Source organism: Lepisma saccharinum, chromosome 7 (genome assembly GCF_977018435.1).
Source record: "Lepisma saccharinum chromosome 7, izLepSacc3.1, whole genome shotgun sequence".
In the NCBI taxonomy this organism is placed as follows: Eukaryota; Metazoa; Arthropoda; class Insecta; order Zygentoma; family Lepismatidae; genus Lepisma; species Lepisma saccharinum.
Genome location: NC_139235.1, coordinates 81663825 through 81681652, shown reverse-complemented (window position 1 = coordinate 81681652; position 17828 = coordinate 81663825). Strand labels below are relative to the sequence as shown.

Genomic DNA, 17828 nt, shown 5'->3' with positions numbered 1-17828 from the left:
GGATACATGCTATTATCAATAACAGGGTTACGGAACATTCTCCGTCTCGATAATTATTTCTCTCCTTAAAATATTGTCACATTATTTTATTTCACACCACAAGATACAAAAAAACTCATTTTATCTAGTGTAAACCTAAAACTTTCGGGGGGGACCTCGAGCCCCATAAGCCCCCCCTCTGGATACGTGCCTGGATCACACAGAAACTGGATAAAGTCGTGGTATGTTGTGTTTATGCTTATGTCTGCTTATAACATTCCAATTTTATGTTGTTTTTTAAACTGAAAAATGTCAGAAAACGTAAGAGATAAAATTAAAATTAAGCAACTGTCCTAGAAATAGGCAATACACGTCCTGTACTCTCATTTAATGTAAAATAAATTTGTGACATTACACAATGTAGCCTGCAATCTTTCAAAGTAGTAGGGAATTGTTCTTTGGAACTTTTCAAATTATTATCCACCTACTCCAATTAACATAATGGAAAAAAATTATTTTGCAGTGAAGAGAATGCTCGACACAAATGTTCATCATTCTATATTCTGCATCACAGTGTGTGCAACCACAAGCAACAGTTGTAGCAACCTGGAGATAAATACTAAGCACCAAACCTGACCTGCCTAACCTAACCAAGTACAGAAATAAATAAAACCTGCCTAACCTATTTACTTATTTAGCTCGTAGCTGTATTTAAGTACTGTACAATAAAACATGTTATTTAATATAACGTGAGTATTAATATAATCACAAAATCAAAACAATTATTATGCAGCATACTGAAAGTGGGCTGACTTATAACGGTGCAAATGGAAATTAAATCGTATTCGTAACAAACTGAAAGAACACTTAAAAATTGTAAAAAATAATCAACCGTTACATGTACAAGGTACATTTATGAATGACGACCATCTCATCACGTAATATAGATTACATATGTTATTTCATAAGAAAAAAGCTTGAGGTCCTAAGCAGTTTCAGGTATATAGTTTCGTGCATGGAGATTGTAAGAGTGTACATATTTGTTTGTAAAACACACTACCATCCATTCGGAAATTATTCCTTGTACATACATACAAGAGGTAATGGTACTGTCTAACAGTGAACTTGGTTTTTTTTTACCAATTATGATAAATCAAATGTAAAATATCATATTAATCAACCGTTCCATGTACAAGGTGCATTTTCTGAATGACTACCATTTCATCACATAATGAATAACCAAGCATAATGTAAAGTGCCGTACAACACATGTATGTTTCATTAAGAAAAAAAGCTTAATCCTAAGCAGTTTCAGGTATTGTAGTTTCGTGCATGCACATTGTAAAAGTATGCATATTTGTTTGTAAAACACACTACCACCCATTCGGATATTTCTCCTTCTACGGTACATTCGTACAAGTGGTAAGGATACTGTCTAACAGTGTACTTGTCCTCCTTTTTACAAATATAAAATATCGTATTGTATATATATTTTTTCTTTAAAAAAATATTTGTACAAAACAAAACACACAACCATTCAGAAACGTCCTTGTACATATGCATGAATGGTAAGCGTACTGGTAAACATTATACGTGCCTTCCTTTTTGGTCAGTGATTATTTGGAAACATTAGATTTCTTGTTTGCAGTGTCACATTCACATCAATGCCCAAAGAAGTAAACTTGCAATATTTACATATTATTTAATTGCCATGGCACAGCAAGTTAAGTTATGCATGGTGTACATTTCGTGAAATGTTCTCTTTTGTTGAGGAAAATTGTTATACACACGTTCATTTCCACCTTTAGGCCTTTTTTGAAATGCCATTTTTATATAATTAAATTTATCAAACTTCAAACAGGTTACCCTAACCTAGAACTAGTTTTTATGTATATGTTTATCGATCCCCGGCCGGTTGAAATCCGGGAACTTTTCAGTGTCGAATGACATGGTTACCTGGGGGAAACCCTGGGGGGTAAAGGCGGTCAGGGGCGTGATGCTGATCACATCACCCCCACTCACGACCGGATCAAGAAAGTGTGGGGCGTTACCCCCACACACCTTCATGGCGTGGTGCTAAGCATGATTATGATCTTGTATTGGCAGTCGGTAGGCACTCATATAAATCGAACTTCCGAAAATCCAATAACTGTTAATCCTAATACATAACATTTTCGGTGTGCGGGCGTAAATACCTAAGTAACATTCATTTCTTAAACATATATTTGTGTTACACATTATTTTATTTATTGTTGTTCCTGGGATTTCATTCATACAAAAAAGCCCAAAACAAATGTTTCGGAAGAACGTGCTTATGGCAGTCTACTGTCCACGGTGCAACCAATCAAAACGTTGCATTTCTTGTATCAAAGTATGAGAATAGCAAGGAATCAAAGCAAAACGCCTCTAACATGTCATTAGTTAACGGGCCTATAAAATAGCTTGAGCGAACATTGAAAGTTGCTAAGAGTTTAGTGATGTGTTAACTATCAGCTCGCTAAGAACGTTTTAAGGATTGTTGAGTGAACCGAACATCAGTGTCTTATATGAAGTCCCTCCCTCTTGTGTGTGTACTGAATTATGTACATAAAGCTCCTCCCTCTCCTTATAAGTATATATATAAAGTAACTGCCTGCAGATATATCTACTGAATAATGTAAATAAAGCCCCTCCCTCTCCTCAATGGGTATATAAAGTCCCTCCCACTAATATATCTTAATAAATTATGCATATAAACTCAATCCTTCTCCTCGATTGTGTGAATAAAGTCACTGAATGTAATATCTTTACTGTATTTTGTAGATAAAGCCTCTCCCTCTACTCAGTGCTGTATATAAAGTCACAACCTCTAATATCCCTAATGAATTGTCTATATAAAGTCCTTCCCTCTACTCAGTGGTGTATATAAAGTCCCTCCCTCTTGTGGCTACTCAATTATGTGCATAAAGCTCCTCCCTCTCTTCAAAAGCATTATATATAAAGTAGCTGACTGCAAATAAAGCCCCTCCCTCTCCTCAATGGGTATGTAAAGTCCCTCCCACTGTTATCTCCAATAAATTATGCATATAAAGTCAATACTCCCCAATTGTGTGAATAAAGTCACTCAATGTAGTCTCTCTCCTGAATTATGTACATGAAGCCCCTGCCTCTAGTCAATGGTGTATATAAAGTTACCTCCCCTAATATCTCTAACTGAATTACGTATAGAAAGTCACAACCTCTAATCTTTCTACTGAATTGTCTATATAAAGTCCTTCCCTATCCTCAGTGTCCTATATGAAGTCCCTCCCTCTTGTGTGTGTACTGAATTATGTACATAAAGCTCCTCCCTCTCCTTATAAGTATATATATAAAGTAACTGCCTGCAGATATATCTACTGAATAATGTAAATAAAGCCCCTCCCTCTCCTCAATGGGTATATAAAGTCCCTCCCACTAATATATCTTAATAAATTATGCATATAAACTCAATCCTTCTCCTCGATTGCGTGAATAAAGTCACTGAATGTAATATCTTTACTTGTAATATAATTAAGCCTTGTTTCCATATTGAAACCAATAAGTTGCTGACCAAGGCAGTTTATTAAGGTAAAAACACTTAACACGTAACGTTTCGACCCTGTATCAGGGTCTTCCTCAGACGAAGAACTAAACTAAAATGATGAAATAAACTACACACAGAAAGATTTCATACACATAGCAGGGTCACAAGCCACACAACAACAAATCAAATTGACAGTCCTTATCTAGGAAGATTTCTACAAAGGAATTAAACATATCACCTCCTGACAGTTGATGACTAATGGGTCTACTACACTGACAGGTGATTGGCAGGTCAAGATCAGCAAGAGTCTAAGAACCACCTGCTCACCACTCCCCCACCCCTCCTGCCTTTCTGGTTATGGGTGAATACCTCCTCCTCTGGTCTTCTTCTTTTCTCTTCTTTCTTCCTTCTTCATACTTCTTTTTTCTTCATTCCTTTTCTTCATCCTTTCAACTTTCTCTAACACACTCTTCCATTCCTTGTTTATCTTGAGCCCTCCATTCCAATTCATGATGTCTTCTCCTTTCTTTTCTATTTCTTTGGCCTCCTTCCATTTTCTCACTAGTTCTCTCTTCTCTTTTCCTATTCGCCTAGCCGAATCCCATTCAACTTCATGTCCTGTTTCTCTAGTGTGTTTGAATATGGCATTCCTGTCTCTCTTCAATCTCACATCATCCATGTGTTGCTTTAACCTGTCTTTAAGTCTCTTCTTCGTTTCCCCTATATATATATATAATGGGATTCGGCTAGGCGAATAGGAAAAGAGAAGAGAGAACTAGTGAGAAAATGGAAGGAGGCCAAAGAAATAGAAAAGAAAGGAGAAGACATCATGAATTGGAATGGAGGGCTCAAGATAAACAAGGAATGGAAGAGTGTGTTAGAGAAAGTTGAAAGGATGAAGAAAAGGAATGAAGAAAAAAGAAGTATGAAGAAGGAAGAAAGAAGAGAAAAGAAGAAGACCAGAGGAGGAGGTATTCACCCATAACCAGAAAGGCAGGAGGGGTGGGGGAGTGGTGAGCAGGTGGTTCTTAGACTCTTGCTGATCTTGACCTGCCAATCACCTGTCAGTGTAGTAGACCCATTAGTCATCAACTGTCAGGAGGTGATATGTTTAATTCCTTTGTAGAAATCTTCCTAGATAAGGACTGTCAATTTGATTTGTTGTTGTGTGGCTTGTGACCCTGCTATGTGTATGAAATCTTTCTGTGTGTAGTTTATTTCATCATTTTAGTTTAGTTCTTCATCTGAGGAAGACCCTAATACAGGGTCGAAACGTTACGTGTTAAGTGTTTTTACCTTAATAAACTGCCTTGGTCAGCAACTTATTGGTTTCAATATCTTTACTGTATTTTGTAGATAAAGCCTCTCCCTCTACTCAATGCTGTATATAAAGTCACAACCTCTAATATCCCTAATGAATTGTCTATATAAAGTCCTTCCCTCTACTCAGTGGTGTATATAAAGTCCCTCCCTCCCTCTTGTGGCTACTCAATTATGTGCATAATGTTCCTCCCTCTCCTCAAAAGCATAACTGCCTGCAAATATCTCTACTGAATTGTGTATATAGTCACTCCCTCTCCTTAACGGTGTGTACAAAATCCCTCCCACTAATACGTGGTCTGTTAGGAAAGTAATGAGACTGATTTTCTGTAAACGATGAATTTTATTATTTTTACAAATCAAGGTTATCCCCTTCAAAATAGTTCCCTTGGGCAGCTACACAGCGATGGAGGTGTTGTTTCCACTGTTTGTAGCAGTGCTGGAAGGCTTCTGCTGGAATACCTTTCAGCTCGTCGGTTACGCTTTTCTGGATATTATCCAAAGTATCAAAATGGCATCCTTTCAAGTAGTTTTTGAGCAAGGGGAATAAAAAAAGTCACAGGGACTGAGATCCGGCAAATAAGGGGGCTGAGGAACCACAGGAATGCTTTTTTTGGCCAAAAATTCATTGATGGAGACTGCCGTGTGACATGCTGCATTGTCGTGGTGCAGCATCCAAGTGCGTGCAATGTCTGGTCACCCTTTCCTGGGTCTTGCAAGGACTTCATTCGGTACACACGTTTAAATAACTCACTACTGATCATTCTCACCGTCAATCGACGATCTGACCTCACAAGAGACCTCACTCTTTCCACATTGTCATCCGTTTTTGAGGGTGAAGGTCTTCCCGCCCGAGGTTCGTCTTCCACTTGTTCTCGGCCTTCTAAAAAGGACTTCTGCCATCTGAACACTTCTGCCCTAGATAGTGCATGTTCTCCATAAGCCCTTTGTAACTTTTCATAAGTCACAGTGGCGGATTCGCCAAGCTTAACACAAAATTTGATGGCACAACGTTGTTCAAACTTTTGCCAGTCCATTTTCGTAACGCACCTCACAAACACAACTTCACGTCAGACGCTCTCAACAATCGTGTAGAAACTGTAGCAAGTTGAAACCTGTACTGAGTCAACGGCAAACATTCATCTACCTGCCGTGTGAAGGTGGGGGCAGCAGCGTTGCCAGTCTCATTACTTCCCTAACAGACCACGTATATCTACTAAATGTTTAATATAAAAGTTACCCTTCTTCTCAATGGGTATACAAAATCCCTCCCACTAATATCTCTTATAAATTATGCATATAAAGTCATTTCTCTGCTCAATTGTGTGTATAAAGTCACTGAATGTAATATCTCTACTGAATTGTCGATATAAAGTCCTTCTCTCTCCTCAGTGATGTATATAAAGTCCCTCCCTCTTGCGTGTGCACTGAATTATGTCTCTCTTCATTGGTGTGTGTGTAAAGTCACCACCTCTCCTTAATGGTGTGTACAGTCATCTACTGAATTTTTAATATAATAATTACCCCTCTCCTCAATGGGTATTCAGTGTACGAATATACACTTTTTGTTCATGAGGGAAGCAGAAAAAACTTATGTTCTTCTTTTCTTCCTCCACTGTTCTTGCAATTTATTGCAGAACACAAAGTCGACCCTTTTCTTGGCATTGTGCAGCTTCAAACAACACTTTTACTGCAGTGACTTTCAATGGTTTCCTTGCCATAGACATGGCACAACTATGCTGTGTGTGCTGTCATTCAAAATTTGGCTACCCATCATATTGTCCACCATGCGAGTGACACGAACATCAAACGAAGAGATGCTTCCCTATCACTCTCTCTTCTGCTCTCTGGCAAAACTAGGTGATATAAAATTCCGGGTTGCATAACAGTAAGTGTGGGTGATTATTTTGTTAGTGTACACAAAGAACAGACTCTAATTTGAATGAACCACATTTTATTATTTCTTCATGAAACCATCTCTTAATTTGAATGCTCATTGTTGAAGATTGAGAACATTTCACTGATAAATAGTGTTCCTAAGTGTTCATCATGTGAAATTCTTTATGTCAGTGTACAAAGTAAAACCTCGATTCCACATTTTAAGTTTTTCACTTGTCAGAGAATGAATCACACCCCTCTTCCTCTTTCAATTTCAAGAAAAATGGTAAAATAATGCTATGGAACTGTTTCCCCCCCCCACTTTCTTATAAATAAGAGCATTCAAAATGTCTGCTTGGAGGTTAAACAGTTTTCTGAGAAATTTTCTAATTAGTGGGGTTGAATTGCCGGAAAATATTTCACTTCTGGTGGGTGCGGATATTACATTCATTCCCGAACCCGAAATGTCCCAGACCCCAAGTTTTGAAGCTCTAATTTGTTTGCAATAGCGTCATCAAAATGGTGGTCATGACGAAAATTCTATTCCTGAAACCTGTTACTTCATTGCAGTTATTTATTATTCATGGCATCTTATTTTCACATGGTTGGCAGTTTATAACTGTAATTACGATAATAATAAATTAAAAAGACAATGGCAGTCAATATCATCACAAAAAGTCTAAAAAATAACCATTTCAGCTGTGATCATGTTTGGGATCAAACCATATGTTTTGGAGGTTCAAGAACTCAATGTTGGCATCAAAAATAGTGTAATAATAGTCCGATACCATAGGACAACTGCGTTATTAATGCAGATGGCGAAAAATGGAAAGAGGAGACTTGAATATTCAAGGTATCATGCACCCTTCAGACTGTACACTGGTATGAGCCTTAATGAGAATGGGAATGCCTTGTTGCCACATACTTCCTCTAAGGAGGCATTTAGTTAATTGCAAAACTGACTGTACTATGCAAATTGAGAATGATGGCACATAATTAGAGGCAAAGTAAGAAGTGTATGTGTACACAGAAGCACACACAGATAGACTACAAAACATGCAATTATAGCTAATGTTTTCTGAAATAGAGATTGTGCATTAGGGCATAATGATATGAACAAAGGATAAAATTTCCAAACGAAAGGGGTCTTAATTTTTCCCTTTCCATCAGGGTAGACCAGCACAAAAATATGTTTGCGCTCAGACATCTTCTGTTGGCACAAACCGGAAATACCAAAATATTGATGATTTGGAGGGTATTGGGTCATGCAGACTTAGTGTACGGCACCCCAGGCTCGCCATATTGAGTAATTTGTGTGTCCCAATGAATATGCCAGAAGGATCGAAGCAGCAAGGCCAAAACCAGTAGAAAAAATATGAAAATATCATATTTTGGGTATTGTGAGATGCCTATCTTCCATCATTATGATGTTTTTCCTCCAGATACCTCTCGCACAGAGACAAAGGACCAGTGGCACGGAGGGCGTCGATATCCATAATCTATGTTTAGTTGCACTTTGATGATAATCTCTGGTGTTATAAACAACATTTCTGTACATATTCTACCGTTATTCCTTGCTTTCCAACCACACTATAAGTGCAACTATGGCTCAGAACCTTCAAACCCATAACATTGAGTTACCACTGTGCATGTACATTTATATGAACATAGTTGTCCAACTGTAGCTCTTGAATGTGACACGTCTGATACTTTACAAATAGTCAGAAGAACACACGTCACACCTGCTCATGGGCCACAACAAATTCCATGACTTTTCCAGGTCCTCCAGATCATCATGTACTGTTTTAATGTTACGTTTAGGCTGTTCATGACATTAACTTACTTTAAACTGTTCACGGAATATTTCTTCAGTGAAACAATAAAGCAATGTTCCAATTTCAAGAAACACTATCCAGGGTGGCTACAAACAAGCAGAAATGAAATTCCCTGACTTTTCCAGGACAAAATTTACATTTTTTCCTGACAATTACAAACTAAACTAAATCGATGTTTTTGCAAATATGAATAATAACCTCATACAGATCCAGGTATGGATTTGTTAGGACCAATATTATCTTCTATGAAATTAACTTAATTTCTCTATTCTCTATGATTTGAATTCAAACCATAATTGTGAATTTGGAAAATCATTACAATTCACAAGCTAGGGAAGGATTACGGAATTTTATTATACGCAGTAAGTTTAAAATAAAATACTTGATTATTTTTAAAGTTACGACTAAATGGGATAAGAGTGAAGAGTGATTGATTAAGCAATACAATTGGAAATTTATCAGTCTCCTTATAACATTCTCGGTATTATATGTTGATATTTCCACTGAGGTTTGGAACCCTCTGCTTGCAAGAACCATGAGTGCGAACTCATTTTTCGATGCATAAAGCTACTTCTTTCTTCTCTGTAAAGCAAACAACTTAACTCTTGCATATAAGTGAAACAATTGAATTGTACAAAAGAAAGTGTCATATTTCCTTACATTATCAATGGGATTTCTGCTTCAGTATCAGTATATCCAAGTGAAGTACTGTGAAACTCACAACATGCAGTTATACCATTATTGCTGACGAAAAGGGTTAGAAATTTAACGCAAGGAATTTTTAGAATTACCTGATTTAGCTAACCACACATTAAAACAGTAACACACTGTTAATAACAGCTTCTGAAAGTTCATATACGAGGGGCATTCTGAAAAAAGCTCCAATGGTGCCTATACGCAGCATTAGTGGTCGGAGAGCGACACACACATGCAGGCAGGAAGACGTGGCATGTAGCTGTAATTTGGTGCAGTTGCAATGCAGCCGTTTCAGGACAGTTCTAGGTTAAAGATTGCAGCTCTCATACAGTCTCCGACCAACTGTGATGTAGCCTACGTGTAGTAATCAGATTTTTGCATGCTCAGAATTTGGCACAGAGCCACCAACAATCGTGTGAGGTGTGCAGACCAGACGTCGTGAGTGATACTATGGTCAGACGATGGTGCAGACAATTCACGGAAGGCCAATCGAATGTGCACTAGTATGGTCAGACGATGGTGCAGACAATTCACGGAAGGCCCTTTGCATCACTTCAGGTGAGAGATCTTGGACCACTCCCTGTACAGCCCTGGCCTTGCATGTAGCGACTTTCATCTCTGTGTTCAACTGAAGAGGTTTCTGGCAGGACAAGGATTTGACAGCTACACTGCGGTAGAGATAGTTCCAGTCTTTGCTGTCAGATATATATGCCATGGGCATACAAAATTTAGTGCCATGGTACGACAAATGCCAGAACAACGGTGGTGATTATGCCGAAAATTAGGTTAGGACTCTCACTATTACTAATGCAATAAATTACAACTGATATTCTTGTTTTATTTATGCCTAATCGGTAGGGACCTTGATTTTTTTGTTATTTTCTTTAAATTGGTGTATTGTTTTATTTTTTATTTTTTACTATTTGGTGTTATTTTTCCCAAAATTCACATTTTCATTTTAGTGCATTTTCTGGCAAATATCTGAAATTATACCTTCATGGTGTTTTTAAACTACTGTTCTAAATTGTAAGTCACATGGCCTACGCCTCTTCGTGAGAGTTTGATATCTGGAAAGTTATTTTCCATACCCCTTTTTTAATTTTAAGGTAAAGGTTTTAGATAATGGAATTTTCCCTGTATATACTGAAGGGTGCATAATAACTATAAGTGGCGACGCACCCAAAAAATTTAAATCAATCAATCTCACGTGACAAATACCAATATATTATGGCACCAAAAATTGGCATTATCTTTTCTTGACTTGTTAGTGTTACGTTTCCCAAAATTCGCGTTTTTGTTTTAGAACATTTTTCTGCCAAATATACCAAAACTTAATACTCCATTGTGGTTTCAAACTATTATTTTAAATTGTAGGTCACATGGTCTACGTATTTTCGTGACAGTTTGATATGTTGGAACAGATTTTTGAGGAAGTAAAAGTTAAGTGCTCCCTGCACTTTGCCATGAAGGTGTACAGGGGTGTGGAGTTAGGGCCCCACACTTTCTTGATCACGGCTGAAGGTGGGGGTGATGTGATCAGCACCACGTTCCTGGCTACCTTTATCCCTCAAAGTTTCCTCCAGGTACCCGCTTGATATGATGCTGGGTGGGCACCGGAGCAGTTTGAATAGGTGGAAAAGATCCCGGTTCTCCCTCGCAGGAGATCGACCCTGGGTCTCTCGCATGGTAGTCAGATGCCCTAACGACTTAGCTCTATTATTTCTCGCTCGACAAATGCCGATGGTGTGCACTTAGCTTGGTAATCCAAACACATCTCGCGTGACAAATACTGAAGATGTGGCTCCCGTGTGACGATAGATACGTACTCGATCTCCTGTTAGAACCCTGCCACTTTGCTCTGTGATGCAAATGGTTTTGATAGAAGTTGAAAAAATCGTGGGAAATACATGATTTAATGTGGCTGTCGGAATTATTCCATGTATAACAAGCATTATAGTTTACTCTTGAATAAAATGTTGGAAAACTTGCACGTTCTATGTACAAAAAACATGGCCTAGAAGTAGAAAAGACAAGAATTTTGGATTTCATGGAATTTTTCGTTGTTTTAGGACATTTTAAAAAATTAATTAAAAAAACCTCAACAATTCGCGTTTTATGCCAAATTCACATTTTTTCGATATTTCGAATGGGCGAAAAATGTGTCATCACTGCACATTCATAAACACAACTTCGCAGCACTTACCATTTTTCACGGTTTTCGCGTTTGCGAAAAATCAATGTCACTACTAATTGGAAATTACTTTCTAGCTACCCCTTGTATAAATCAGTAGATGGAAAGTGAAAATTTAGCAGGGCTGGCAGTCAATTCTTGAAAAAAGTTATTTGCTTTTATGATTCGAGTAAATATGATAATAAAATATTACCATATATTTTATTAGTATTTTATTTCATAATATTGGACATTAACTTCACTTAGTGAGAGATTAATAACCATCTCTCACGAGTTTAAACAGACAGGACAGAGAGTGGTGTTAATTTCATTGCAATACTAGTGTTGCAGTAAATTTGAGGTTGGGAGCATGCACTTGCCAATTTTTATAACGTTCACCAATGCAGATTTATGTTTCACTTTTTCGTGATAGTATTCAATATATATCCCGTTTTGTTGGATTTTTCTTGATATCTAAGAATAGTGCAATGTCATTGTAAACGTATGTTAACTTGTGCGAAACTAGTAATACGTCAGGATGATGAAAGAAAACCTTCGTAAGCACTGCTACATTAAATAAGGTGAAGTGAGCCAGACGAGTAATAAAATTCCAGCAGCATACTTGCAGTCTAAAGCTCTTCTTGTTTATGCATGCGATTTTTGTTGGATGTTGCAGTCCGAAGACATCCAACAAAAATCAATTCCATACAAGTGCCATGCATGCAATTTCTGTCGCATGTTGTAATGAGATACTTTGTTGGGTGGCGATATTCGACAAAAATCATATGTATCAATGGAGCCTATTTGTTTCCATGTTCCTTCAGTTTATCCAACAAAATGCCTTACTACGACGTCCGACAACTATCGGATGGCACCACCTGCTCCCTTTCCCTCCATCTGTTGACAGTTCTGTCCCCTTACTACCATACGGACAAGAAAATTGATAATTCAATGCATTTTCCACCTAATATTTTGAGGCTTAACACACTTTTCTGCCCCTCCGGAAATTTCTCTTTCTCTCTCCTCCTGCCATCACTGGTTTCTGGCGCCGTGGTTGTGTTGTGCATAAAAGGGGCCTAAAAGTTGAGGCCGAAACTTAGCAACAAGATTTCATGTTCCCGTGCAGAGTTCCTTAACGATATCTTACAAAGAACAAAAAGTCAATCAAGACAAAATTCCCTGGCATTTCCATGACTTTTTTTGACACCTCTAATTCCCTGCCTTTTCCCAGTTTTCCAGGTCTGTCACCACCCTGCTATCTCTCTTTTCACTTCTGAACGTTTATTGTATCAAATTATTACAATTATGTTCAGATTCTGATGTAAACTCAATGCTATTTTCACAATAGCAGAATTCAAAATTAAATGTGCCATAAAAATGTTTCTACACTATAAGCATCAACAAGAGGGTGTTGTTATGGATGTGGTTATTCACATATACGTACATAAACATATCCTGCCTAATGAACATGTGCACGGGCTGGAAAATGTCTCGCATAACAAACCAGATCCTGCATTACAAACAACCTCACAGCAGCAACCTTGCTACAATTCATACAAGACTGACCAGAACACCAAAAGCAGAAATAACAATGCGAGAGACTGTACATTTAAATTCCTATCATTTCCAACATTAGTGGTGTTTTTCATATTCCCTGCAAATTTCTTATGATGTTTCATGATTTTGGACCAGGCTCGGGAAAGGATTAAAATTATTCACATGGTAACCTGTGGGAAACAGCATTCTGCATAATGAATGTCATCCTGAAATGGATTGAATTTATTGTGCGAGGCACTCCTGTGTGTACATATGACCGAAATATAGTGTACCGAACTATATTTCTTGTACTGTTCCCCTGCTAAAGTTTATAGTTTACATTTGTTTTTTCATCCTGATTATGGGGATGCCGCTGAAATGTGATTATCCTTTCCAGTCTTTTATGCATGCAATTCAGCCCAGATTTCAAATGAATGGAACAAACATACATTAAAGATGACTTACCTGATTTAGTCCCCTTGCAGAGGATGCATCACAGGACATGACTCCTTGTTGATTCCAGGCTTCCATATCTTCCACTGCCTTTTCCACATATTCAATTCAATTCCTGTTGGTAAGAAACAAGTATTACATGTAGATCACTCAGTTTTCACTAAGGAGACATAGTTATCGGCCAGGTAAAAAGTATTAGTGATTTGTTCAATATTTGAGTTGATTTTTTTCAATTTTTAAAAAAATGTACCTTCAATATCAACCAGATAATTGTTTTAGTCACGGGATCAAATAAATTGTAACAAGAGTCTCCTAGATGGCATAGTTGCAATCAAGTACAGTGCACTTGAAACCATAGCTCCAGTCCTCATTAGCCTATATGAGCAGAAAGTGGAGTTTTGACTGAGAAAGAGAAAAATCAGTTCCTGTGGCAACGTATACCCTCCAAATGAAACTTAAAGCTGTAGGATTGAACAATGACTATTCAAATTATCTCTGCTGGTAAGGAAATTGAGGAAGGTTACAGTTTTGAATTGAAAAAAAATCAGTTCTAAAGAAGATGTATTCAAAGCTGAAACAGCAACATTAAGTAACTAAGTGGTTGCCCCTACCTCCTCCCATGAAAACAAACCGATGTTGTGCACCATATTTATTCATACCGTTTTATTCAATTTGTCGTTGAATAACAGACAGCCTACACAGCACAAGGCAATTTGTTATCTACAAGAGAAACTCTATAACTATCTGCACTTTTGCTGTAATTTTCTTTAGGTTGGATATCCCGCTTTCTGCGTGGGGATGTCAATACTGTGTACATATGTTGATACTTTGATGCGTATTTGACCTTCATTGTGCTTTATTTTCTTGTAGCTACTGGGTAAACCTTGTCGTGCCTTCTTCCTTTGCACCAAACAAAGAGCAGTGCTTAGATTTTTGTGGCATGAAGGTGTACCAGTGTTAACCCATTCAACCCGTTTGATGTCTCTTGCACGTGTAGTCTCAGTTGGCCCTCGCGACGTTTGACGTGTCTGACACAGCAACACGTAGGTTGTATTTGCTTCAAGTCCTCAATTTTGCTCACAGACTGCGCTAGTGGTGCATTTTCTGTGTTGTGTAGATGATATTGGGCTTTGCGTTAGTCATTTTTCTCTGTTCGAGCATGTGTGAATCTTAGTTTGTTGCGACTTAGTTTACGATCATGAGCAGCATGCTGCCTACATGCAGGATGCTAATATAGTCTCTTTTTGTTGCTAAGCGACAATTTTTTTTTTCTGAATGTGATTGGGGAGGTGAAAAGAAAAGTGATGAAAGTTTGCATTCTGAACATTATAGCTTATAATGGTGCTTCTAATGAAATATTGCAGAATGTCCCAGTGAACTTGACATATTTTTGTAATTCATGGACCCTGTTTCTTCCATGAGAATGTCAAAAACAGTTATGCAAGCAAGAATATAAGCAATGCAGCTACAAAAAAAAAGTGACAGTTGTTTGTTTTGGTACGCATTGCTTGCATTGTAAAATTATTTCTCTTGTACAGGGTGTCTACCAGTCAACAATTTTTGCTATTTTTTACAGTATACGGCAGTATAGTGAATTTACATTGTTATATACCTGTACTGAGATTTGATAAAATTGGATTTTTGGAAATCTAAATTTGTATTGAGTTGTGATTAAGATCTTTTACCTTTCTTTCTTAAGAATTGTTTCTTGTATGTGTGAAGTTTTGTAAAAAATATTAAAGTAATGTGGCCATTCCCCATACAGGATGAAGTCTGAAGCATTAATTTGTACATGCATTAATAACTGAAGCAAGTCTAAGTCTCTTGTTAAGTATAGCTTCAGTTTGCATCTTAACCGGTCTCATGGTAGGGATTTTTAATTGAATATATATATATATATATATATATATATATATATATAAAACTATATTTTCTTAATTTCCAAATATACCTAAGTGGGGGGCAAGGTCCGTTGACCTGTGTTTGCCGCTCGCTTTGGAAGGTCCGTTCATAATGCGCCTTTTGAGCAAGCAGAGGTGGTTGTAAAACTGTGACATCATACACATGACAGATCGCTGGGGAAAGTTTAGTATCCGCTAGTTTTAGCAGGGGAAACGTGTTTCTGTGTTCTTTACTTGCTCTTGTATTCATGTATTTTTAGTCATTTTGTTGTGTTTTCATATTGTAATGTGAGTGATAATAATAATGTCTAACTGTGCTGTGAGCATATGTCGAAACTATCTCAGGAAAACTAAAAATTTTGATATTGTTTACCATAAATTTCCTCCCAACGAGAAGTTCCGAAAAATCTGGGAGATCAAATGTTATCGAAAAGACAAATTTCAGGTTGCTAACTCGAGTATTTGTTCTTCACATTTTTCACCAGAATGTTACGAACGCGATTTAAAATCGGAATTATTAGGAATTACACCAAAGAAGAGACTGAAGAAAGATGCCATTCCTACATTGTTACTTCCAGTCACACATGTGCAGGTCAGTGACGACAACAGCGTTCGTGCAAGACGTGCAAAGGCAAGATGTGCTAGGAAAAGGGTTCTCTCTAAGGTAAGTGAACAATTATTTGTGAACAGCAGCGTGCCACCTCAAGAACAAAAGCCTTTATCGGTGTTATTTGTTTGTTCAATAGAAAGTGAAAAAATCAAAACACAAAACAACTGGAAGTGCTTCATGGGGAAAATGAAAAGCTAAAGACAGATATAAATAATTGTCATGAGGAAATCAAAAACCTTAAAATCAATTTGCAAAAATCGCAAGCAAGGTATAAGAAGGTATTGCAGTCAAAAGTGGCTTTAAGAACAAGGAAGCGGAAGAAAGTGAAAACTATCGTGAACAAAAAAGTGAGACGAATTTTGAGCAAAACCTTTACTCAAGGGCAAATCAACATGTTAATTAAGGGGAATAGAAAGCAGAGGTGGAAACAGGAAAATATAATTCCTGCATTAACACAAAGGGCGATCAGTGAACGATTGTATACCCACATGAGATCATAATTCGGAATTCCATTACCCAGCATTGCAACACTTCGTCGCTGAGACTCCCACCGGGAATTCTTGCACCAGTTTTGAATATTATGAAACAGCAGGGATAGTGTTTGACTGAAGTGGAAAAACTGAGTGTCCTGTTGTTTGATGAAATGAATGTTGACGGACGAGTGTGCTACGACAGTGAAAATGACAGAGTTTTGGGTCCCCATAGAAATGTTCAGGTTGCAATGCTTCGAGGATTGACAGGTGAATGGAAACAGCCAGTATACTATAACTTTGATACGGCTATGACCAAGGGTTTGTTGTTTGATATTATATCAATGGTTGGGGTAGCTGGGTATAATATAGTCGCTATAGTTTCGGATCTAGGTGGAAGTAATAGAAAACTATGGAACGATCTTAGTGTCTATTGTGAGCAGCCGTTTTTTTCAGTTCCATTGTCAGGGGAGAAAATTTGGGTTTTTGCGGATTTGCCACACTTAATAAAATTATTGAGGAATCATTTTATCGATAATGGGATCCAGTGGAATGAAACAGTTATGAAGAAAAATATCATAGAAAGGATACTCAAAATGGATTCTTCCGAACTCAGGCTTGCTCCAAAGTTAAATTGGATGCACATATCAGTGCAACAGAATGACAGACAAAGTGTTGCACCAGCAATGGAACTTTTCTCCAGGCACACTGCTGCTCTTATTGAGTATGTCTTCCCAGAGAATGAGGTTGAGGCAAATTTTTTCCATCTCACTAACAATTTTATTGACGTCATGAATTCAGGTGTGCCACTGAATTCTAGCAATAAAATCAAATGTGGCTTTGGCATACATTATGACGAACAAATGGAAGTGCTTAGTGAAATGGAGAAAGCAATATCAGAGGCAAGAGTTACGGGAAAACGCAATCTTCTTCCATTCCAACAAGGATTTCTTGTCTCCATCCGCAGCCTAAGAGGATTATACCATGATTTAAAATCAAAAGGTTTGAAATACATTCTTACCAGAAAGTTGAACCAAGATGCTCTGGAGAACCTTTTCTCTCAACTTCGTGGGATGGGGAATTTTTACAACAATCCGCTAGCGGTAGAAGTGAAGCACAGGTTGCGCTTATTGATACTAGGTTGCCACCTGCCTCACCCGGGGAGTGCTCCTGTGGAAGATGCTGGGGAGACCACAATGCTTGCTTCATTGTTTGATCATCTCGTCGATTCTCAAACAACTGACCAAAGACAAGAAGTGACCTTTACGTCATCATCTGTAGACTTGCCAGATGAAAACGGTGACATGCTTTACTTGATGAGAAATGAAGAAAAGGAGGCTCTGCGGTATGTTGCGGCCTATATCGCAAGAAAATGTAGGAATGTCGAAGCTGGTGAAATTTGTGCATCAAATTCATCGGGTGGAAGATGGATAGAA

The 17828-nt window shown here is 37.7% G+C and overlaps 1 long non-coding RNA gene across 2 annotated transcripts in view; it reads right to left on the bottom strand.

Moving 5' to 3' along the window:
* The window catches only part of LOC145989963 (uncharacterized), an 82636-nt gene that overhangs the window by 16498 nt on the left and 48310 nt on the right, over window positions 1-17828 (bottom strand). For both annotated transcript variants that reach the window (XR_014441906.1, XR_014441907.1), the window contains exon 6: window positions 13424-13526. This is a non-coding gene — a long non-coding RNA (uncharacterized LOC145989963). The remainder of the gene's footprint in view (window positions 1-13423; window positions 13527-17828) is intronic.